At 49.4% G+C, this 23,388-nt stretch overlaps 1 long non-coding RNA gene across 1 annotated transcript; it reads left to right on the top strand.

The window, feature by feature from the left end:
- The first annotated feature begins 8,255 nt into the window (after positions 1-8,255).
- LOC113600127 (uncharacterized) lies at positions 8,256-11,712 on the top strand. Its single transcript, XR_003421081.2, has 4 exons — positions 8,256-8,507; positions 9,102-9,292; positions 10,472-10,675; positions 11,350-11,712. It is a non-coding gene; the product is annotated as an uncharacterized LOC113600127 (long non-coding RNA).
- Positions 11,713-23,388: the final 11,676 nt, after the last annotated feature.

Below are 23,388 nucleotides of genomic sequence, written 5' to 3' on the forward strand. Positions count from 1 at the left end.
GCCTCTGAGTTGGCACTCTGAACCACTGGGCTCCAGAAGCTGCCCTCTGAGTTCTTGATCAAAAGCATAATTTCCAGTTTCCAGCTCCTCACCAGCTACCAAAGCCCAGCCAAGCACGTGAAGGATGCATGGTCCCTTTATTCTTCCACATCCCCCATGCTCTGGGTCTGGATAAAGGACACATCTCGATCATTAGAGAAACATGGGTCTTGACCCTTCGTGATTAGTTTACTGAACTGCACACGGAGGGCGTTACACGATATGGCTGTACAACGGCCCTCCTTATCCACAGTTTTCACTCTCCGTAGTTTCAGTTACCCACAGTCAACCGAGGTCTGGAAGCGGGTGATTGCCTTGTGACGTATGGTCAGAAGGTCAGTAGTAGCTTAATGCTACGTCACACGCCTACGTCATTCGCCCCACTTTATCTCATCACGTAGGCCTTTTACCGTCTCATGTCATCGAAAGAGGAAAGGTGACTCCCGTCCCATAAGGCATTTTGAGAAAGAGAGAAATCATATTCCCATGACTTTGACTAGAGTATATTGTAACTGTCTTATTTTGTTCTTGGTTATGTGGTTAATCACTCCCTGTAACTAATTTATAAATTGAACTTTATTTCAGGTATGCACCTATAGGAAAAAACACAGTATGTATAGGGTTCACTATCACATGCAGTTTCAGGCGCTCACGGAGGGCCTTGGGAGGCATCTCCCACAGATAAGGGAGGATTACTGTGTTGCTTTGTCATTTGTTACAGTAAAAATGTCACTAGGGGCATTGATCTTGGTATAAGTGACCTGTGAGCACTCCATGGGGATTCACGGGGGAAGGTTCTCAGGTCTAGTATCTAAGCAACAAATAGGCATGCGTCGAGTAACCGGTGGTCTTTCCCACTCCACATCGCCTCCTAGGAACTTAGAGACAAATATCTGGTCCCACCTCTAGCAAATGGAGAGATTTTCCCGGCCCCAAACTTGTGAGTTAGCCTCCCTCGCTGGGCACAAGATGACTCTTCTAGTCTTGGTTTCCTTTCCCTTTTCTTCAGCTGTTTTTAATTGGTCTTGCCCTATTCTATGTCAGCAAGTGGGGGGGGGGGGTTTGTGTACACATTTGTGTAGTTTGTGTGTTTCTTCAGCTTAGGAAACAAATACGGTCACAGTGCCTGCAATTTTCCAGCTCATTGCATAAGCACCATCTGCCCTCTGTTAGCAGAATGTCTGTCGTGAAGGCTCCCCCAGCCTCCCACCCATGTTGGTCTTTAACTGAAGTCTTTAAATGAAGAAGTGAAAGTTTCAGTCCTGCCTCCAATTTCCGGATTCACAGAGAGAGATAACTGAGCCATGTGCTGGGTTGTTGATGTAGCCACGTGGTGTCTTGGTCCTCTGCAATCCACCCCTGTGTTCGAGATCCTTGCCGTGGTCCTGGGCACTCCACCATGGACCTCTCGTTTGCCCTTTCAATTCACCGTCGTGGAAGCCATTTATTCTTGAAACACATCAGCCACGGTGCCAGGCGTACCTCCCAAGCTGGGCCACCTGCCGACCCCCCAACAAAACTCCTGGGCTCTTGGGATGTACTTTTTGCCATTAGTCCAGGCAAAACCTCCCTTTTATGCTCTCCGTGGTTCTTCTAGGGAATCCTAGAAGATTCTTACTAGAGGGCTTCAGCCAGAGTCATCCTATCAGATTTCTCTAACTTTTAATCCAAGAAGCAGTGTTTAGGGCCCTAATCCCAGTAGGTCCTGAGCTTTCATTTTTTTATTTAAAAAAAAAATTTAATGTTTATTTATTTTTGAGAGAGAGAGAGAGAGAGACAGAATGTGAGCAGGGGAGGGGCAGAGAGAGAGAGGGAGACACAGAATCCAAAGCAGGTTCCAGGCTCCGAGCTGTCAGCATAGAGCCTGACGTGGGACTCGAACTCACAAACGGTGAGATCATGACCTGAGCCGAAGTCAGACGCCCCACCGACTGAGCCACCCAGGTGCCCTGGGTCCTGAGCTTTTAATGCAAATGAGTCCACACCCTCCCCAGGGCTGGGCATCCCCCAGGGCCCTTGCTGCCCTCCCAGGTCAGTGTCCAGCTTACCTACTCTCTATTTTGTTTATCTCTGCTCTGCTCTAAGCTTTAGTATTTCCTCTCTTCTGCTTGCTCTGGATTTAGTTTTCTCTTTTTCTGGTTTCTTAAGGTGAAAGGTTATATCATTGATTTGAAATCTTTCTTCTTTTTATACCCACGTATTTACAACTGTAAATTTCTCTCTGAGTACTGTTCTCTCTGCCTTTCATGAATTTCGGTATGTCATACGTTTATTTTCATTCATCTCCAAGTATTTTCCAATTCCCAAATCCTACCAGTTTTTATTTCTTCTTTGACCCATTGGTTATTTAAACGTGTTTTGTTTAATTTCCACATATTTGTGGATTTTTCAGATTTCCCTCTGGTATCAATTTCTAATTTTATTCATTGTGGCCCAGGAACGCATGATTTCAAACTTTTTAAACTTAAGGACATTTGTTCTGTGGTTTAACATAGAGCCTACCTTGGAGAATATTCCGTGTGCGCTTGAGAAGCATGAGTATTTCCGGTTGCAGGGGGAATGTTCTACTGATGCCTGTTTAGTCTAGTTGGTTCACAAAGTTCTATTTCCTTGCCCTTCTTCTGTCTAGTTTCTCTATTTTTCAATTCAAGTTATTAAAGTGTCCAACTATTATCGTTCAACGATTTTCACCTTCCATTGTGCCAGTTTTAGCTTCATACATCTCGGGAGATTGGCCGTTGTGTGTATATATGTTTCTAATTGTCATATACATCATTTTCATGGTTTCCTTTGGTTTTTTGTACACGGCTCCTTTGATCTCTTTGAGCATGTTTAAAATCGTGGATAGGAAGTCTTGGTCTAGTATGTCTAACATCTCGGAATTCTCAGGAATAGTTTCTACGAATCACTTCTTTTCCTGTGCGTGGACCACACTCTTTTGTCTCTGTGCATTCTCCACAGTTTTGTTGTTGTTGTTGTTGTTGTTGAAAACCGGACATTTTGAATGTTATAACGTACCAATTCTAGAAATTAGATTTTATCCTTCCTGGGGTGTATCGATGCAAAATGTTATAGTTGTGGTTTCTTTCATGATTTTTCTGAGCTAACTTTGTAAAGCCTGTATTCTTTGTCATTTGTGATCACTTAAGACTCTCTTCCATTTGTCTGGGGATCAGGTAGAGATTGGATTCAGGCTTCTTTAGATGTCTGCAACAATGACAATAACAAAGAACCCCATGCCAGCAGGTGGGTTTTCTGTGTACATGGGGGGCACATCCTCCAGGCTCAGCCAAGCAGCTGATGAGTCCGCTTGAACCTTTACTTGTCTCTTGGGCAGCACCTGAATGTCAGCCAGCAGTGGGAGCGTAGGGCCTCCTCAGCTCTCCCCTGAGCGTGCAGACAGCCCTGGGCGTGCATTGCCTTTCAAGATCCCCAAGAACATGTCAGAGCATTTCAGAGCCCTTATTTTCCAAAGCATCTCATTCCCCAGCCTTTCCTCCCCAAGTTTTTGGCTGGTCTACTGTTGTTTGTGCCGACTGTTATCCACTGCCCAGGCCGCAGGGACTGATACATTGGTCTTTAAATGTTCTTGACAAACGCCCGGTGGACAGCCGTGTCTGCACTGGGAGAGTTCTGAGTTAAGCAAGGTGAAGGCGGGCCCTTTGAAAGGTTCCAGGGGCCACCGAACGGGTCAAAACAACCAACCACAATTCTTTGAGAAAAAGATCTATTTTTCTCCCTCAAGGTGCTGGTGCCTATACTGGTGATAGGGACCATTGCCTTCAAGGACACTGCTGAGTTGGGGAGTAGGGGCTGGGGCCAGGGTCAGTTAGACACGCCACACAGCTCTCTTACTGAGGTTTCATTGTTTTTGTTGGTTTTTGTTTTTTTTTTTGAGAGGGGGGTTCCAAATTTTTATTAAGTGTCTCCCCTGTTGCTATATGCTTTGGGTTAGTTTCCAGAATTCCAAAAGAGTTGATTCTGAGTTTTTTGCCAGGTACTTATTGCTTTTGTGGAGGGATAAGCTTTTGGAGTTCTCTGCTCTGCTGTTTTCACCGATGTCCGTCTTGAACTTTGTAAGCGCCGACACTGGGCTAGGCAGTGGGGATGCCGAAATGCTTAAAACTGGCTTCGGACCTCTGGGAGTTCACAGTGCAGCAGGGGAGCAAGATTCTAGTACATGAAGTAATGAAGGTTGGTCCAAAATAACAGCTGCTCAAGGACAATATTCCTACTCCCAGGGAAGGTCATGGAGGACAGAATTCTCTAGGGAGACAATGGTGTTTGTCCCAAGTTGTTGTTACTAGTAGTTTCCCAGGCATCTCCTTGCCACCTCCCTTAGGCTTCTAAAAGCTACGCTCAGAAGTGGAAGCTGCCGCTCTATCCCTTTTGGTACTTGTTTAGAACAAGGGCAGTCCTCTCCTACCCAACTCAGAACTGACCTTTTCGAAGCTTCTCTCTTTACATTAGCTATTAATCGCAACCTGAGAACCTGGGACTTGGAGAGCATTGATTAGGCCTAGGCTGACTTGACCTCGTTTGGAAATAGATGGCCACCAGATGAATAAACACGCTGTTAGAGGCTCTGGTTAACTTGGAATGGCGATAGGCCACGAAAGCATCCAAAGAACTGTCTCTCAGTGGCCAGTTGAGCTGTGCTGTCTTCCAGGCAATACTTTGTCAGCCCCAAATGCATCTATTTCATCAAAAATATTTTGTGTTATATACTAGAGAGTTTGGTAGAGACAAAATTCAGAATAAGTCAAGGTCCTTGGTCCTAAGGAAATTACAATCCTTAGAATGAACAGAAACTCTCTTTTCTGGGACTACACAATACCAAAATGCACCATGGAGTGTGCTAGTCAACTATTTGGACACATCCTTCCCTCCCTTGGCTCCTTCCTTTTCACTTTTTTTCCTCCTGCTTTTCCCTGCCTTCTTCCCTTCCTCTCTCCCACCCTTCCTTCCTTCCTTCCTCCCTTCCTTCCTTCCACCTTCCTTCCTTCCTTCTTCCCTCCCTCCCACAGATATAAGGTGTGCTCACCACTGCCTACCAGTTAAGAATAAACCACTAATAAAAATAGACTTGGTTTCTGCCTTCATGGAATTCACAGTCTGGTAATTGAGTCAGAGTAAAAAGTCAACCACAAACAACTAATTACCACTGATTCCAGGAACGATAGAGGCTTGTGACCTAATCTCAGGGGTCATGAATTGTATCCCCAAAGAAAGGATATCTAATGGGAGATAAAGAGGAGAAAATAGGAATGATCCAGGAGGCGTAAGAGAATTATTCAGGAGGAATGACTAGGAGATGTGCAAAGGCCCTGAGACAGGAGGAAATCTGAGAATGGGGAATGGAAAACAGGCCAGTGTGCTGGGCATGAAGGGGGAGAAGAGGCAATGGTACCAGATGCAAAAGGAGTAAAGCAGAAGCCAGGTCATCCGGGGTCTTGAGAGACTGAATTGGACCTTATCCTAAAAGCAATGGAAGTTGTCATCATTATAAAACCACTGTGTGTTGGGGGGGGGGGGGGGGGGCGTGTCTACACTTGTACTCTAAGACTCTAAGACTCAGGTGTCTCCTCAGCCAGGATAATTTAAGTGTATACGTTTCCCTTGTATATGTCAGTCTGATCCTGCACCCTCACCACAGACAAATAAAAACCTCAAACTTGACATGGCTAATATCTCAGTTGCTTGCTGTTTAAAATAATCTAAGATGAACTCTTTGGAATAAATATTTGGTCTTGTCTTTTCAGAATGTGATCTCGATTCATTCTGGAGTTTCCTCTTCTTCAGCCCTCCTCCCTGGGACTAAGTGTTCACTGTTGTAATTGTCTGTGTGTGGTGGGGGGCTTCTGCCCCATCCTGGCATTGTGGGAGACGCAGACCTATGGGCATCTCCCCCTCTGCCACCCCTGGGTCCTCACCAAGCTCTCCAGAGATGTGTCCCATCCCATGGTCCCTGGTGGCTGGTACCTGTAAGTGAGGCTGGGCTTCCCATTCCTATACAGCCCACAACGCCCCCCCACCAAAGTGGGGAGTACTCAGTAGCTAGTACTCAGTCACCTCCTTCTCCTCCCTTTCCTTGGTTGTGTGACCATGTGGTAAGTGAACCTCTTCAGAATTTATGGCAACTGTCAGACAATTGTCCGTGCATTCTAATCCAGTAGCTGGAACACGTTATTCTGAGACACCCCATTCTCTCACCCGTGCTGGGGTCCCCATTTGGTCCCAGTTTGCCAAGGACTTTCCCAGTTTCCAAACTGAAAGTGCTATGCCTGGGAAACCCTTTAGTCTCAGGCAGGTGGAGTCGACTGGTCATCCTACACCTGGTCCTCCTCGTGGCCGGTGGCCGGAGGTCAGGCAATCAAGGTCAAGAGCACAGAGATGAACCCACCTCGACTAGATAAGGAAGCACAGTTGCCCAACCCCAAGAGAGCCACGGGCTTTAATGTGGGGGTTTGTTCCACCTCGTGGAAATACAAAACAACCTCCTTGCTTGTATGTTTGCCAAGGAAGAAGTTAGTCACTGCAGAAATGGATTTGATAAAAATAAATAAATAGAACACACGCTTTAAAGTGTAAGGATTAAGTAGCTAAGTCTTATGCTGAAGTCAGAAGGGAAACAAGAATCTTAGGTCATGTATCTAAGTTTACACAAACACCATCTAACTCTTATTTATTTGGTTAACACTTTGGAGCAGGGGAAAAAAAGTCAAATGTTATAGTTTCAGCATCAAAAACATATGTAAAGCAGCTCTTACTCTCCTGCGCAGTTGATGGAAACCGCCCCTTTGGAAGGGGCGCGGAAGAATGCCTTTGTGTTGCTGAGTTTTTATGTTCTTGACTTACCAGATCAAGGACAGATGTGAATGTATTTTTCGACTTCATAACCAACAGGGAGTATTGCAACTTAAAGCAGCTGGGGGAGAAAGCTGTGTATAATACAACGGTTCTTTCTGGAAATGGACTTATCTCAATGGAAAAACTGGGAGGCATCGGGGTGGACACTTTGACTCACTGGGAGAAATATGGGGGTGCATGGGGAGATCCTGGCGCTTCTCTGGTGTTATGGGAAGTCCCTTTTGTTACCTCAGGGGAAAGAGCCCTCTTCCAAAGAATGCCCAGCTGTCTTTTCTCTCTGAGGCCCCAACCTGGCCACAGTGCCACTTGGGGGCGGGGCCTGGGTGGGGGTTTACTTACCAGGTGCCGAATCGTGTGCTAAGTGCTTTCCATGTGTTATCTCATTGGATTTTCAGAATCATCTTTTGTATGGTGGGTCCTCAGGCTCTTATCCCAAAATGCATGGGGCCTGATGTGTTTAACAATTAAGACTTTCTCCCCAGATTTTAGTAAAGAAAAAAATACGGGCATAGACCGTGTAATACATAACACCCCTCTGTAGGTCTGCGTGGGCACCCCTTGATCAAACACATTTGTGTTTTCACATTTGGTGGGATAAACCAAAGTTTTAAATTGCTTCACACGAATTCTGGTCAGACGTCGCCACTAAATGAGTTTTAGTGCTAAACATTTGAGGAAAAGGGAAAAGCTTTGTGTTTTCGGAGCTTTTTGGATTTCAGAAGGACAGAAAGGAGATTTGGATCTGTTCTACAATGCCCATGTAACAGATAAGGAAGCTGAGGTGAAACATGTTCGTTGTCTGTACCTCATTCTCTTCTAATTTTATTTTCTTTTTATTTTTTTAAAGTTTATTTATTTATTCTGAGAGAGACACAGAGAGTGCAAGTGGGGAAGGGGAAGCGAGTGAGGGGGACAGAGGATCCAAAGCAGGCTCTGTGCTGACAGCAGAGAGCCTGATGTGGCGCTTGAACCCATGAACCATGGGATCATGACCCAAGCCGAAGTCAGACGCTTCACCGACCCAGCCACCGAGACGCCCCATTGTCTTCTAATTTTAAACATTTGTCAATTAACTCCATGTCTTTTGGGTCAGTGCTCAGTCTTTTTAGCATTTGAGTTCAGCTGGTTCTGGCTGGGCCTCCTTCCTGAGCTCAAGGCTGACTGAGGGGACTGAGTTTCTAGTGCCCCATTGGGTTTCTCAACCGCAGGGTGACTTGGCACCCCCCTGCCTTTATTTAAATGATTTTTACAAAAATAAGATATCCAAGGACTCCCCTACCATGGCTTGGGAGTTCTAGAACATTCCATGTGGCTCTAGAACATTCCATGTCTCTTGAGCAGTCAGTGTTTCCAGGGCCGCAGGGAAGGGTCTCTGTCCATCCACACACAAGGACGTTGGCTCAATATGTAATAACCATGAGCCAGAGTTGGTTTTGGGGGGAAAGAAATCAAAGGTGCTGGCAGAGCGAGCAGGCATTTTCCTGAGGGTGAGGTGCACACAGGTACACACAACAATGAAGTGTTTGTGGGCGAGGCCCAGGCCAACTCTACCAGCAAAGAGCCGATGGCCAGACTATGAGCCGGGTCCTCTCAACTGTGTGAGTGAGTGAGGGTGGGTGTCTCTCTGAGCAGGGTCTAAGCCAGTCCCCTTCTCAAAGGCAGAACCATCCTTGATGATTTCTGCCCTCTTCCCCCTCCCTACTTCTGGCCAAGGGAAAGCAAGGGGTCCAAGCTGGAGAGGCCAAAGCCATGACGAAGCATGTGATGGGCTGGGGGAGTGGCCGCCCCCATCCCTGCCGGTGACACTGTTCCACCGGCTGATGGACAACCAACGAGTTCTGCATAAATCACAATTAGGAGGGTTTGGAGACAGCAAACTGACTTCTGCCTCTCCAGGCAGATTGTGAATGTCTTTCAAGAGGGTGAAAGGGCCTGGCTCTTTATTCAGAGAGCCAGCCATCAAGAGTTGGGGATGGAACAGAACAGTGGGTCCCACTGTGGCAGATAGAAAAGTTCTGGCTGAGTGTAGAATTCTGCTGTGTGCTTGGCTCCCCTGCTGACCCAGCTAATGTTCTTACTTTCAAAGAACAGGTGGGAGTCTGACACGCTCTCTGAAAAGAGAGAGAGAGAGAAAGAAAGAAATCTTCCCTGAGGACTTTAAGAGTGACTTTTCTTCTTCTCTATTTCCGAAGGGACTTGGCCCACGTTCTTGCCCTGGGAGAAATTCCTCCCAAGAGCTGAGGGAGTGGAAAGAGAAGGACTCCTTAGACCCGCGGCCTCAGTTATCTTCATCTGTGAAATGTGAATAATGGCGACACCTACTGGAAATACTGCTGTGAGGAGTTCTTGTAAGGGCAAATGCCTGGAGTGTGGCAGGCACTCGGTAAATTAGTTACTATTTTATTAGTAGTAGTATTGCTCTGGTGATGCCGGTGATGGTGATGATGGTGGTGATGGTGATGTTGATGATGGGGATTTGGGTCAGAGTCCCCTCTTCTGGCCTTGGGTGCAGCCCGACACTGCAGGTGATGCGACCCTTTGTCCCACCTAGTCCTGCCTACTCTGGGGCTCCCCTTGAAAATGAGCAGCTCTGGGATGAACTGGGCTTACACAGGCAATGACCTCCCCTCCCCAGCATCCCCTGGGGTCAGCTCCTCCTTCATCCACTTCAGGCTCGCTTGGCTCCCAGCTTCCTTGGTTAAGGGACAGTGCCAGAGGAGACAACAGTGGCAGTCTCCCCCAACAGTTCCTGGGTGCTGTTTTCTCACTGAGGTTTCTCGTGCTAGGGAAAGGAGGACACTCAACTACTCAAGTGGGCTCCCTGGGCAGGTTTGGCTGTGGCCCTTGCCCAGGTGCTCCTGACATCCGGACATGCCCAGTCACTACTCCCCAATACCCAGTCATGCTGGACCCGGTCATGCTTGCCTCTGATAAGCCTGGGAGGAAGGGCCTCCGATGCCCATTCCACAGATGAAGAAATAGAAGCCCAGAGAGGTTGAGTATCAAGCCTGAGCTCACGTAGCCAAGATGTGGACATGGCCTGGATTCAAGCTCAGGGCTGCCCTCCATGACCTGGTGTTCTCCCGGCCCTGCCTTATGCCCAGAGGCTCAGATCAACTGCCAAGGAAGCTGTGGTTTGCCACAGAATCCAGACAAGGCCTAAAACAGGAGCAAAGGGATACGGGCCATTTTGAAAAAAGAGCCCAAGGGAAAGGGACTGGAAATCCAGCTGCTAGGGGACTGACAGCAGCCTGTTTTCCAGAGATAAGATCTGAGCCCTCAGCCCACCTCCGGCCTGATGCAAGAGGGGTGGGGTAGAAGCACCATCCAAGTTCCCATCCAGCCTTGCGTGGCCCTTTGGGCTGGCTCCGGGGGAAGATCTTGCTGGGAACTTTGCTGGGAGACTCCCACGAATATGCTCAGGAAGGATATAATCACAGGAACTTTCCAGAAAACACGGGTTCCCACCATTACTCTCCAACCACAGCCTTAGCTCCACTCTTGTGGGGGGCTATAAACCTGACCAAAAAGACAGGAGAATTTCGGGAATCTTTACCTGCAGATAGTCATCAAATCCAGCCCCTGGCAACAGTAGAAAACTGTGCTCCCACTCCAATGACTTCTGCAGCTGCCATCCTCCTGTTTCCTTTGCCTGGGATGTCCTCTAGCCAGCCTCCTCTATCTGGTGAACTCCCAGACCTTCTCCAAGACCCAGCTCCAATGGCACCCCCTCTGAGAGGCCAGCCTGGACCCTTCCAGGAACATGGTGAGTGCTTCCTCTGAGAACACAGACTGGAGTTGTCAGTTTCCTCATCCATCATCCTCAGTAGCAGCACAGTGCTTGGGATACAGTAGGTGCTCAATAAATGCAGGCGGAGCCAATACATTCATGAATAACAGCCCATTTAACATAGAACTTACGGAGAAAGGCCAGCCTGTTGTGGCACATCTCATCTGCAGGTTGATGGTAGTGGCCTTAAAAAAAGAAACAACCACAGCCAAGGCCTCCGCTTGCTTCTGAGACCTGGGTGGAGGCTGGGAGATTCGGCCCTGGTAGCCTTGTCTTTACTTCCCTCTTGTGGCCAAAAGTTACTGCTGCATCTGGAAAAGCCAGGGGTTTTTTTGAGGCTGGGGAGAGGGAGGTATTTTTGCCTCCTGGAGTTTTTTTAGGGTCCCCGAGTCACTCTGATCCAGTCCCAAATTTCCTGGATGTACCTGTGACCCTCCCTCCAGCGCCTTGAAAATGTGTTACAGTCATGACAGAGAGATAACCAGCAGGGTCTGACCGGCCTCCAAATGAGCATCTAAGAGACTCCAAGGGTCCATCAGCTCTGGCTTAAGACTGTTGGGTGCGTGGGTGTGGAAGGGAAGGATATGACAAAGTATGTGGTAGATACCTGCCCTCAGACACCTAACAGTCTATTTGCGACACCTTTGCAGGAAGTGCAGGATGACACCATGTGACGCTGTATACTAATAGAGAATCATAAAATTGTCTGCCAGCCTAACAGCCACGCTGTGGAATCGGGCAGCCTCGCATGTATATCCCGGTCCCACCACTTACTGCCTAGGTGACCTTGAACAAGTTACTTCATCACTCTGAATGTTTCCTCATCTGCAAAATGGACCCAGTAAGAGCTCCTCCTTCGCGGAGTCACGGTCACTAAGCGAGATGACGTGTGTCAAAACCTCAGTATGGGGCCCGGCGCGGAGTGATTCCCCTAAGTGTTAGCCGTTTTGGTTATAAGTAAGGTTTTTAATTGTCCAGTGCGGATAGAGAACAGGGTGGGGCGTAATAAAGAACGGGATAAACACGTTCCTAATCATGACCTTCCTAAAGGCAGATCCCAGTTTTCTTCTTCTTAGAGCTCACTGCAATATGATATTTATTAACATGATAGTGCATCGTGGGCAAGATGACCCACAGGGCTACCTCGTTTTCAGGCTACTTGCAAGGGGTAGGCTATCAGTTGGCTCTAGCCAGAGTCAACTTGTTTCAATTTCTCCCTCCTCCACCTGCGGCAGACATCACTAATCAATCACGTCTCCCTCCCACACCCACGGGCAACATCACTAATCAATGACTTCTCCCTCATAAGCCCACGGAAGACATCCCTCCTATGACACGGCAGACATGACTAATCCATCATAGCCCTTTTTCACACAGAGCAAGTCTATAATCTCAGATTTCTCAGTATAGAGCTCCGGGCAGTTACAACAATTAAGCAGAGTGGGAAAATGGCATACAATCTAGTTAACCTTTTCAGGTCTTGACACATGGATAGGTAGTTAAAGATGTAGAGAGGAAGGGGGCGGACACCTTAGCCAGAGGGAGTGAGGTAAGCTGAAATGTGAGTGAGAAGGCGGCTCTTCCAGGAAAAGGAAGTAAGTTAGAGAGAGGCTGCTTTATGGGGCCCCTTGGCTCTGGGCTGACTTGTAGCAGCGGGCAAAGGGAATCACTGAAGGTCGTTGGGCAGGTGTTATTTGGGGGGCAAGATCTGTCTGGCTGCTAGTGCCAGATGGTCCATAAAGGGGCCTGAGCCCCGAGGAGGGGTGAGGAGGGCTGGAACTCAGGACAAGGTGCGGAGGGAGATAAAGGCCAGGCATGCTGGACGGGAAGCTGTGGTGAGCTTGATGACTCCGGGCACATTAGGAATAGAAGGAAGTTGTGCCATCAAAGCTGCTTTCCTGGCCCTGAGCTCTACAGGCTGGGAGAATAATGGCACCTCCAGCAGGAAGGGGGGCTGGGGCCCAGAGAAGAGGATGTGCTTTGTTTCAGGCATTGGAGGTGCCTTTGGGACATCCAGCGGCGATTTCCTGTGGGCAGCTGGAAAGGGGAGGTTGGAACCAGGGCTGGAGCTGCAGATATTAGAGAGGAAGAGAGGAAAAGGTTAATGCTTTACAGGACCAGGCTCTCTTTTACTCAAAGCAGTTTGGGTAGGAAAAGAGAGTGTGCATTCAGGAAAAAGATGAACTGGGTGAAGGTCATGGCTTAATTAAGAGGCATTCGCTGCAATCCGGTTTTCCAAAAGATACTGCATATCTGGGTCAAGTGTCCTTTTCACAATATCACCTAAATTAGTAGGGAAAAAATGTTTTTTGGTAATAGGGAACAGTAAGTCTCATGCTCAGGACCCCTAATGTCCCTACTGCTAAGAAAGAAAGTGTATATTTAACTGAAATACCCAAGCAATCAGAAGAGAGGTCAGAGAGACAATTCCTTTATTAGGAAACTCCATTTCCTAATGCGTGATAAAGTCACTTGATCTCAAAGGTCAAACAGACCTGGATTTGGACCTCAGCTCCACACTTCCTAGCTGTGTGACCTTGGACAAGATACTTAACCTCTCTGAACCTTGGTTCCCTCCTTCATAAAATGGAGCTAATAGAGTACCTAGTTCACAAAGCTGTGGTAGTAATCAAATGAAATGATGTATATAAAGGTTTAGTCCAGGACTCGACAAGTAATAAGCATTGAATGTTTGAGAGCTGTCCTTTTATCTTATCGTCTTTTTTTTAGGAACAGATTTTAAACAACCAGTGCATCTTTTCATGCCTGATAGGAATCCTGGGAAGTCCTCTGAGGGAGACAGAGAAACCCTACACTGATAATGCACCGGCCAAGCACATTTCTTTTGTGTAGGTCCGTCACATCACCCAGTAAGAGACAAAGTGGAAGAGGCTTCCGGAATTCTCCGGGAGATGAACAGCCTACTGGCCACCTTTCGTGGGCTTGTGGGCTTGTGGGCTTGTGGCCCAGGTTGGGGCTAGAGGCCTCCGCTGTCTGCAATCCTGTGTCCTTCCCCCTTTCCACCAGTGTTTCCATGACACAGGAGTTCCAAAGGTAATCACATGGACGTGTGCTAAAGCCCCCTTGACTCATCAGTGAGGATGCCCTACCAACCCAAAGGAGATGACCTTGAGCCAAGGCCAGTGAGCAGAAACGGGGCCCCTACTTGACCCCCGGCGTGTCCTTGAGGGAGACTTTGGAGAGTTCCTACCACCGATGGCCAGCAACGAATTAACAATCTAGAAGGTTCTGGAAGGTTCTGGTTCATAGGTGGAAGTTTGGGCCAGAAAGACAATTTGTTGAGGATTAAACTCGGACCATAATAGCAGTACCTAACATTTGCTGAGTAATTACTGAGGGCCAGGAACTGTTTTAAGTGTGCACCAACTCATTCCCTCTTCACCATGACCCGTGAGGGAATTTTACACATAGATCACTGAGGCCCGGGTATGTTAGCAAACGAACATCTACACTAAGTGGCAGACGAAAGGTTTGAACCCTGGAAGTCTGACTTACAGAGCCTGTACTGTGACCACTGTGCTACCGCTGTGTCCCAGGGCTGGGGTCCACACCTGAGGGCCGGGAAGGGCCACAGCATGAAGCCTGGCCTGAGGAAAGACTTTGCGGCAAAGGCTGTTTACCCAGGCCCGAGCCCACCTCAGTGGAATGTTCTGCCTGGTGCCAGGAGCCCAGATAAAGAGCCTTTTTGTCAGATGTTCCCGGGGATGAGTCACCCTCAGGAAGCTGCTGGATTCTTCTAAGGGCCCCTGTTCTTTTATCTCCTTGTTCCTTTCCTGGGGATAAATAGGACACTGCGAGAATTTCTTTAATTCCTATATTTACTCACAGGTTCTTCTCATCCCAAAACAGTGTTTAATAGGAGAGGTAAAAAGTTCCCTGCTGCGCCATCCTCCCCCTCCGGGCACCGGAGGTGCTGGAGACACGGCCCCGGGACCTAACTGAGCAGCTGTCCCGGTCGGAAGCGTCACCCAGGGGCCCGACCGCTGTCCCCGCCTCTGCGTCCGCTCTAACGACGCTGCTGAAAAGGGCGAGGGCGGGAGCGGAGCAACAGAAAGCAGGAGATGCTCCCATGATCCCAGCTTCAGGGGAAGGAGCTAAGGGGTTCATTCCCGGCTGGGGGACGCCCGGCGAAACGTACTCTTAGGACATCCTCCCGCGGCCACGGCCACGAAGGCGTGGTGGGGGATGCTAGGGCCTTAGGGCAAACCTCGGGCAGAAATGGTAGAGGACAGACGTGTGCAAATGTACCTCCGATCACAGGGCCCTCGGAGAGTCAGTCCACAGCGACTTCATGCCGTCCTATCCTTGGGTCCACACAGAGTCCAACTCAGACACAGGAAAGCCGTGGCACGGACGACTGCAGCCCGCTCAGTTCACGATCCACTCATTCGTTCAACACGGGTTCTCCTCACGGAGCACTTCCTCCGTCCAGGAGTCTCGCTGCAAGGTAGGGACGCAGAGCCAAACCGACAGAGTCGCCCAGAAGCCTGCTGTCTGGGGAGGGGGAGCAGACCTCAGGGAGCAGCCCCGAATATCCAGAAGTCCAGACATCCGAGAGGTCCTTCCCTGTTGGCACGACGGGGAAGACAGAGAGTGGTGAGGGGACCCCCACGTGGGCCTTGGGGGGAGGGAAGCGACAGCGGAGGTCCCTCGGCCTCCCCACGAAGCAAGCTGCCCGCCGGTTCTGAGCTCGAGCCCCGCCAGGCCACCCCCCCCCCCACCCCCGCCCCTGCCCCTCTGCTCATCCTCAGGAGGTTCTGTTGCAGATGCACCTGGTGGGACTGGCCCAGGTCGAAGGTGCAAAGCCATCCTTTCCCCCCTCCCCTGTTCCCACCACCCCCCAGCCCAACCGAACAGCCCTGGCCACAGGACGAGAGCGGACAGGGGGCACCTGGGCGCCTCCGCCTGGAGGGACAGCAGAATGTCGCATGTGACAAAGCCGGCAGGGCCCTCCGCGTAGCACCTGGCGCACCACAGCCCACAACGAATGGTAGCTATTTGTGTAATAGCGTTAGGCGCGTTTTTTACCACTCTCCGATTCTCAGACATTTGGAGCGACGTTAGCGTCCGAAGATCTGGATTAGAGTCACGGCTGTCACCTCCTCACCATTCCTCATGTCCATCAGCATCTTGTGCCTCTCTCTCCTCGTGGTGCGGGAAAGAATATCTACTCTACTGTGTTGTGGGAATCAAATGAGACAACAGTGGGAAAGAGTTTTGTGAGTCAAGTCCAGTGTGGGTTGAGACGACCATGAACCGAGGGCACTCCGGGCTTCTGTCCCGTGTCTGCGGTGAACCCTCCGTGCCACCCAGAACCTCCTCCCCTCCTCTGAGGCCTTCAGCCTCTCTTGGGAATGAAGGGTTTCCACCTGATTCCCCCATCTCCAGTGAGACTGTAAGTCTCTTGAGGACCAGACCCGTGTTCATATACAACTAAGAGCAGCCATTCACCACATTAAGGACATGCCAAGCATTTTGCAGACCTCATATCATGTTCTTCTCTCCAGATCCCTGCAAGGAAGGGACTGCTGTTATCCCCATTGTCTAGATGAGGAAACTGAGGCTTGAAGAGTTAAACACTTTGCCCAGGATCCAACAGCCAATGTCTGACTTTTTTTTTTTTTTTTTTTTTTTTACCAGAACCCACGGCACAGGTCCGAACCTAGATCGGTCTGACCCCAAGCCAAGCGCTGAGCGCCATACAATGTCAGGCCCAGGTGGGCACCCGGTACACTTATTTAGCTTGGTTACTTTTGATTTCTATTTTATCCCCACCCCACACCTATAAGAAAAGACACCAGGCGAGAATTCACTAATCGTCACTCACAGTCCTCTTTAACCTTATGTGGGCCCTGAGTAATTCACACCGATAACCAGTACGGGCACTGCCTCTGTCCCAATGTAAGCAGCAGGTTTCTGAGCACCGGTGATGGCCAGGTCCTTCTGGAGAAGCTGGGACTATGGTAAGTGACCTAGAAGACAACGTTCCTGTCCTCAAGGGGCGTGTGTTCTGGGGAGGATGATGGGCAACAGATACAGAATGGCCAACAGTGAATAGAGCCATGGGGAGAATAAGTCCCCATAGGATAAGAAGAAGGATAAGTATAAATAAGGAATAAGAGAGCATGACGGAAGTTGAGTACTCTTCAAGCTGAATAGTTGGGGGGAAGGTGTCTCCACGTGACATTTGAGTGGAGACCTGAAAAAATGAGGAAAGGAACCACACGGAGACTCGGGCGGGAGTGGTTCGAAGGGCACCCCAGGCAGAGTGACCAGCAGGCATCCTGACCCCAACAAGGGGCATGCTGGCGGCACATAGAGAAGAGCAAGCTGCTCGAGAGGCTGGCGTGGGGCCGGCAAGGGGAAGCAAGGTCAGGTGAGGCCGAACCAGTGGACCGTGAAGGAGCCTGGGGTGCTTGGTAGACTGTGAATGAGACCAGAAGCCACTGGGGCCCGTGGTAGGCTAACAGAAACGAAATCATTCTTGGTCTTCCCTGGTAGAGACCAGTGGTTCTCAACCGAGGACGATTTTGCCCCACCCTAGGGACATCTGGCAAAGTCCAGGGACATGTGCGGTCATCACCAATGGTGCATGGTGGGGAGCCGTGTGCTGCTGGCATCTAGCGGGTAGAGACCGGTGATAACGTTAACCATCCCCAGGTGCACAGGACAGCCTCCCTCCCCACGGGCAAAGAAGTCTCTGACCTAAACTGTCAACGGTGCCAAGGCTGAGGAAGGTAGGTGCAGACCCCAGCACAGGCAGTGTGCTCTTAGGAGGATGACAGGGGCTCACAGACGCCATATCCAAGTCCCTGGAGCCCCGGACGCCCCCATAGCAAACATCTCAGCACCACTGTTGGTATTTCCTTCTCCGCTCCAAGAACCACCTAATTGGGACACATTCCAGGACACTTCCTGCTCCTTGGCGCCTGCTGTGTGTCTAACCTCGGGATGATGAATCTTCTGTGCTCGGGGCCATCCGTATGTGTACGCAGCCCTGACGTTTTGTGTGCATCCTACATCCTGAAGTGTAATTTATTAGGCCTAATCCCTGTCTGGGGTAATGGTAAGTCCTCCCTGTAGAAATGCCGGGGAAGAGGATATTCCCCATTATTATTTCATTAGGACACCACTGGGTATTCCAGGAGTCCCCGAGTAGATATCGTGTGCTCCTCGGATGATTTAGACAAGACAGCCGGGGGCCTCGCTCCTCCCAGAACTCAGCACAAATATGCACAGATTTCCATTCGTGCATCTTAGGCTCCCTTCTTAGTACTACGTTCCTCCTTTTCACGTCATGCCTGTTTTGTTCTTCTGCACCAGGAGGAAACACAAACATTTTAAAGAAAGCGTCAGGCATTTACTGCTTTTTCCACAATGTGAGTAGTAGATCCGAAAGTTGAATGTCAGCAGCCAAGATTTCTAACCTCAAAACTTGGGCCTCTAGTTTCCCTCTGCAATCAGCACTGATGGGGGCTGCTAAGGCAAGTTAGCGTTTCATAAGTTGTCTTTCCTCTTTTGGCCCAGCCTGTCTAAAGATACAGAGTGAGGGGAGAGACTCCTAGCCTCTACTTCCCTCAAGGATACTCAGCATTCTCTCAGTCATCTGGCTCTGCCCTTAACTCCCACCCTGCTTCTCATGTTCAGGGTCAGCTCTAACATACCCTGGGTGGTAGGTTTTAAGGTCGCTGGATTCTCATTCCCTAAGTCACGAAGGTAAATTGTTCTTTGCGGGTTCATTTCCACTCAGAGATACCTTCTTCAGGGTCCTTCTCTTTCCCGTCCTCTTGTGTGGAGTCTCCAATCGATTTGAGTTGGGATGGAGTCATGGGGCTCCCTTTTCCTAACACTGCAAAAGGGCTCCTGCCTTCCACAAGGTCACTCAGCTTGTGGCTTCGCTGATCACTTCAGGCAGCAGCTGGACCGGGAGTGGGCCAAGGGAGGGCTGCGACTCAAAACCTTGGGCTCCACTTTAACTGCACACCTCAGGAACTGAGATCTTCGGGTAAGTCGTTTCCCGGCTCTGAGCCTCGGTCTCTTCATCTGGCAAGGGGGGATCACGGCACTTACTTCTTTGTGTTGTGGTCAGCAGAAAGTGAAACAATGCATATCAAAGCAGTTTGCAAACAGCAAGGGGGCAACTTGAATGTTATGATTCTATTCTAATACAGCAGCCCCCTTGTTCATAGGGGATAGGGTCCAAGGCCCCCAGTGGATGCCTGAGCCACAGAGAATACATACATACATACATACATACATACCTATGATGAAATTTATCATAAACTAGGCACAGTAAGTGATGAACGCCATTGGTAATAAAATAGAATTATAGCAGTATGCTGTAATAGACGTTATGTGAGCGTGGTCTCCTCTCTTCCTCTCTCGAAATACCGTGTCACCTGTCCTCACCCTTCTTCTCACGATGATGTGAGATGATAAAGTGCCTACAGGATGAGACGCCGCGAAGTGAATGGCCCAGGCACCGCGACGTAGCGGGAGGCTACTCTCGACCTTCTAATGATCCGTCAGGAGGAGGATCCTTCCCTGCTGGACCGGCGTTGACCACAGGTGACAAACCGCAGAAAAGTGAACCGCCAGACAAGGGGAGACTATTCATGCCATTTGCTGTAACTGATGGAATGAGAAGCGTTGGGTGATGGGAAAGGAACAGCTTCTCCCCTCGGGGTATGGTCAGAGTGCCCAGAGTTTGGTCTGTGCCGGGGTGAGTCTGTCATGCCAGTCGTTACCATTGTAGCTGAGTGGGTAAAGGGAGAAAGAAGGGGGCTGCATCGGGCAGGTTCAAGTTTCCACATTTGAACATCCTGATGGCCAGCCCTCCTGAGGGAGGGAAACAGCTGATAATATAGGACAACAAGAGGACCCTCTTCTTCCCCCTTTCACTTGACGTCCAGCAATGCGGTCACGGAGGAAAGTTCGCACAGTAAGTTTTGAAGTCATTTCTGTCTGGCTCGTCAATAGTTGCCTTATAAGAACTATTCCGTGCCTAAGAAGCATTGTAAGCCTTTTTAAGCTCCAAAGATTAGGGCGAAGCAGGGAGGGTGTTGGGAGGAAGACAGATAAACAACAGACTGGAGAGCATTCTCCATGCAGAGAAGTGGATTCGGTACTTTGGTTGGCTTAATCCCCAAATTGAAAGCAGCCCTGAGCATCGTTCTGAGAAAGGAGAGCCCAGATAAGAGAAAGCCCCTCCGCAAAGCCCCTGCATTGAGCTGTTTGTGGAAACGAGGATTGTGTCCTTCCCTGCAGCCAAAGGACAGAAAGACAGCCCACGGAGGACAAATAGAGGGTGAGAGTTTCCTTGGGACAGCCCAGGGAAGCAGGACACGGAGGGGCACAGAAGCAGTGGCCGCATGGATGATGCTCACGTGATGTGTCAAACCACCAACCCATCTTTCCTTCTCAGCCTGGGGATCACCAACTGCCTGTTTTCACACCACTGACAGCACAAGTGTTGGGCTCTTCAAAGACTGCGCGGCAGGACAGGCCAGCTTTGCTCCCAGTCCACTTGCAAAGGACCTTAATACGCACACGAGAAAGCCAACCCCTTTCTGGTGACAGACCTGGTTTCCAAGTCTAAGACCGCAGCCTTGTTCGGCAGAGGTAGGCGTTGGATCCAAAGGAGGCCAAGTCTAGGCTTGAAGGCTGAAGATGGCCATCAGAGAGGCTAATGGGACATGGGGTCTGAAGGTGCGTCCCAACACAATCAGTATGGCCTACCTGGAGTTGGTGGGTCATCCAAGAGAGCTGAGAGCCTCCAAGAGGACTGGGCTCCTTTGGAGGTGTTGGGGACTTAAAATAAGTCACATGAGCTTGTAGTCATACCTACGAAGACTAACTACAGCATCTGCAGGTAGGACCCCGCAAGCCCCAGCTGTCAGGGGCGGGGATGTGACAAACCCAGCACAAAGCAAGACCCTGCAGAGTGGAGCTGGCAGGGAGAGGGCCTTCAAGGGCCATGGGAGTGGCTGGCCCAGTTGTGTTAAACATCAAGAAAGAAGAGGAAGAGAGTAATAGAAGGGCGTGAGATGGCTCCTGGCTGAAACAAAAATGGCAGTTTTTCTGTGTGCTTCTGTCGAAGGCTGTGAAGAATGCCAGGAGATTTCAGACCAACCCAGGAGCCCAGCAGGGACACCAGGAAAGGGGGGTGAGGTCTGCAGGTCTTGGTGGGTCCGCAGGAAAGTGACAACTGGATGCACCACTTCAAAGGCCACATGGGGAAGCTGACCCCCAAGAAGCTGCCAGCTCCCTGTCCTCATTCCTCCAGGCTCTGAGAACACAAGGAGGGACACCCCCCCCCCGGAAAAGGACGTGGGAACCTCAGGGGGGCATGTCAGTTTCCAAGTGCTTACTGACTCAGTTCAGGGTCACTTGGGCTTCTAACTATCTTTCTCCACCCACAGTCCCATGGTGAGGAAGGGGGTTGGGTCTGCACGCCTTTCCAGGACCTGAGATGTTCCCGGGAGCACAGCGTATGGGCAGGATGGGGAGAACCTGCTAGAAGATGCATCGGTCCATGCAGCTTGCCTGGGGAATCTGGAGAGAGGTGCAATGATGGAGAGTTACACAGTCTTACCTTGTTTCCCAGGTCCTCTGTGGCACCCCTCACATTCCTTTTCCCTGATGCAATTTTAACTGTCTTCACCTTTGGGGGGGGGGGAATAAAATGAAGAAATATTTTAGGAAATATAAAATATTTTATTTTTAAAATTATTTTAAATGTCTTATTTATTTTTGAGACAGGGAGAGACAGAGCGTGAGCAGGGGAGGGGCAGAGAGAGAGCGAGACACAGAATCCGAAGCAAGCTCCAGGCTCTGAGCTGTCGGCACAGAGCCCGACGCGGGGCTCGAACTCACAAACCGCGAGATCATGACCTGAGCTGAAGTCGGACGCTCAACCGACTGAGCCACCCAGGCGCCCCAGAAATATAAAATATTTTAAAGCATTTATCAACACCGCTGAAATGCACACTAAAATTTTTTTAAATTATATCAAAGTCATATGCACTCATGATTTTTTGAAAATAATAGCATTCAGTGGTGTTTAACGAAAAACAACCCTCTTCTGTCAAGCCCAGAGGCACCTTCTTAATTTTTAAAATGCCTCTATTTTTATTTCTTCTGGTGATTTCCTCCACGTCTCCAAATATTCTGCTTCTACTACACTTCTTGCTTTGTCGGTGGCGCCCTTTGTCTCTCAGCCATCTACTTGGGTAGATGAGGATTTAGGTCTCTCAAGCTCACCCACCTCTCATTCTCCCTTCTTCCTAATAGAACTAAAGCACGGACTGACTTCCTCTGTTGGTCACCTCTGTCTGCATAATGTATGCATCTGTGTGACTTTAAGATATATGCTATTTACATACACACACGTTTACGGATGTGTGGACTGTCGTGTCTTTCTTTCCTGCGTTACGTCATTTCTGTTACCGTGGAGTCATCTACACAATCTCAAAATAGTTGAAAAACCTTGGATGGGTAGAATTAAGCACACACAGTTTCGTTGCTGTCCCATAGATAAGCAAAAAGGAGAGAATGAAATAGATGAAGAGCTGGCGTCCCCAGCCCTGGTCCAGACAAAGTGAAAGGATCAAGGTTCACCGTGATTTTGCCCACGTGCACATCTGCCAGAGGGCAGTCAAAGGCCAAGAGAAAGACTGGAAGCAGAAAACCCTAGAAGCAAATCAGCACAGGCTGTTGCTTCTTGCCTGCAGGGCCCCCTACCCCCCACAATCTTCCCTCTCCACCGGTCAGCTCCTGGGTTTTTCTTACTCACTCCAGGAGCAGTCACCCCCAGGAATAGTCACACTCGGAAAGATTTACCCCCAGGAACAGTAACTCCCAGGAACAGTCACTCCCAGGAACAGTCACCCCCAGGAACAGTCACCCCCAGGAATAGTCACCCTCAGAAACATTTACCCCCAGGAACAATGACCACTCCTCTTGCAGAGGTTCCCACCTCTGTTCCTGCTTCCTGTCCTTCTTCAGCCGCTCATGGATTCATCAGATATTCACTGAACAACAAGCCTGTGCTTGGACGCTGAGAACACAGGCATGTACAGGACAGAAAAGGTCCCTGAACTCTGAGAAAGGGCTTGAGTGGCCTTTGAAAGGGACAGCCAACAAATAAATGAACTACATATTGTGGAAATTCCCTAAAGGATGTCAAGATAGAAAACAATAGACCTTCCCTTCTCGGAAAAGAAATGCCACCAGGCATTTAAAACTGAGACCACAGAAGACAAAGGAGCCAGGCGTGCAAAGAGAGGCCTGAAGGAAGGCTCAAAAAAAGGAAAGTGAATGTGCAAAGGCCCTGTGGCAGTGATGGGGAACAGGGTGTCTTTAAGGCACTGAGAGGAGGCTCTTCAGCTGCAGCTTGGCAAGCAAGGAGGAGAATGGTCCAAAGTGAGGTTGCCAGAAGGCAAGGGCCAGACTTCTCAGGCCTGGTTGACCAAGTAAGGAATTTGGATATTAGTCTAAGTACAGTAGAAAGGCACTCAAAGATTTTAGCAGGAAAGAGACATGATTCCATTTTTGTGCTTTAACATGTCCTTTCTGGAGAATGGGCTGAAAACATGGGGGTTCCTCTGTCCTAGGTAGAGTCATGGACACCCCATCTTTCTTGGGGAAAGGGGTCCATCTTCTTTCCG

The sequence above is a fragment of the Acinonyx jubatus genome, chromosome D2 (genome assembly GCF_027475565.1).
Source record: "Acinonyx jubatus isolate Ajub_Pintada_27869175 chromosome D2, VMU_Ajub_asm_v1.0, whole genome shotgun sequence".
Lineage (NCBI taxonomy): Eukaryota > Metazoa > Chordata > Mammalia > Carnivora > Felidae > Acinonyx > Acinonyx jubatus.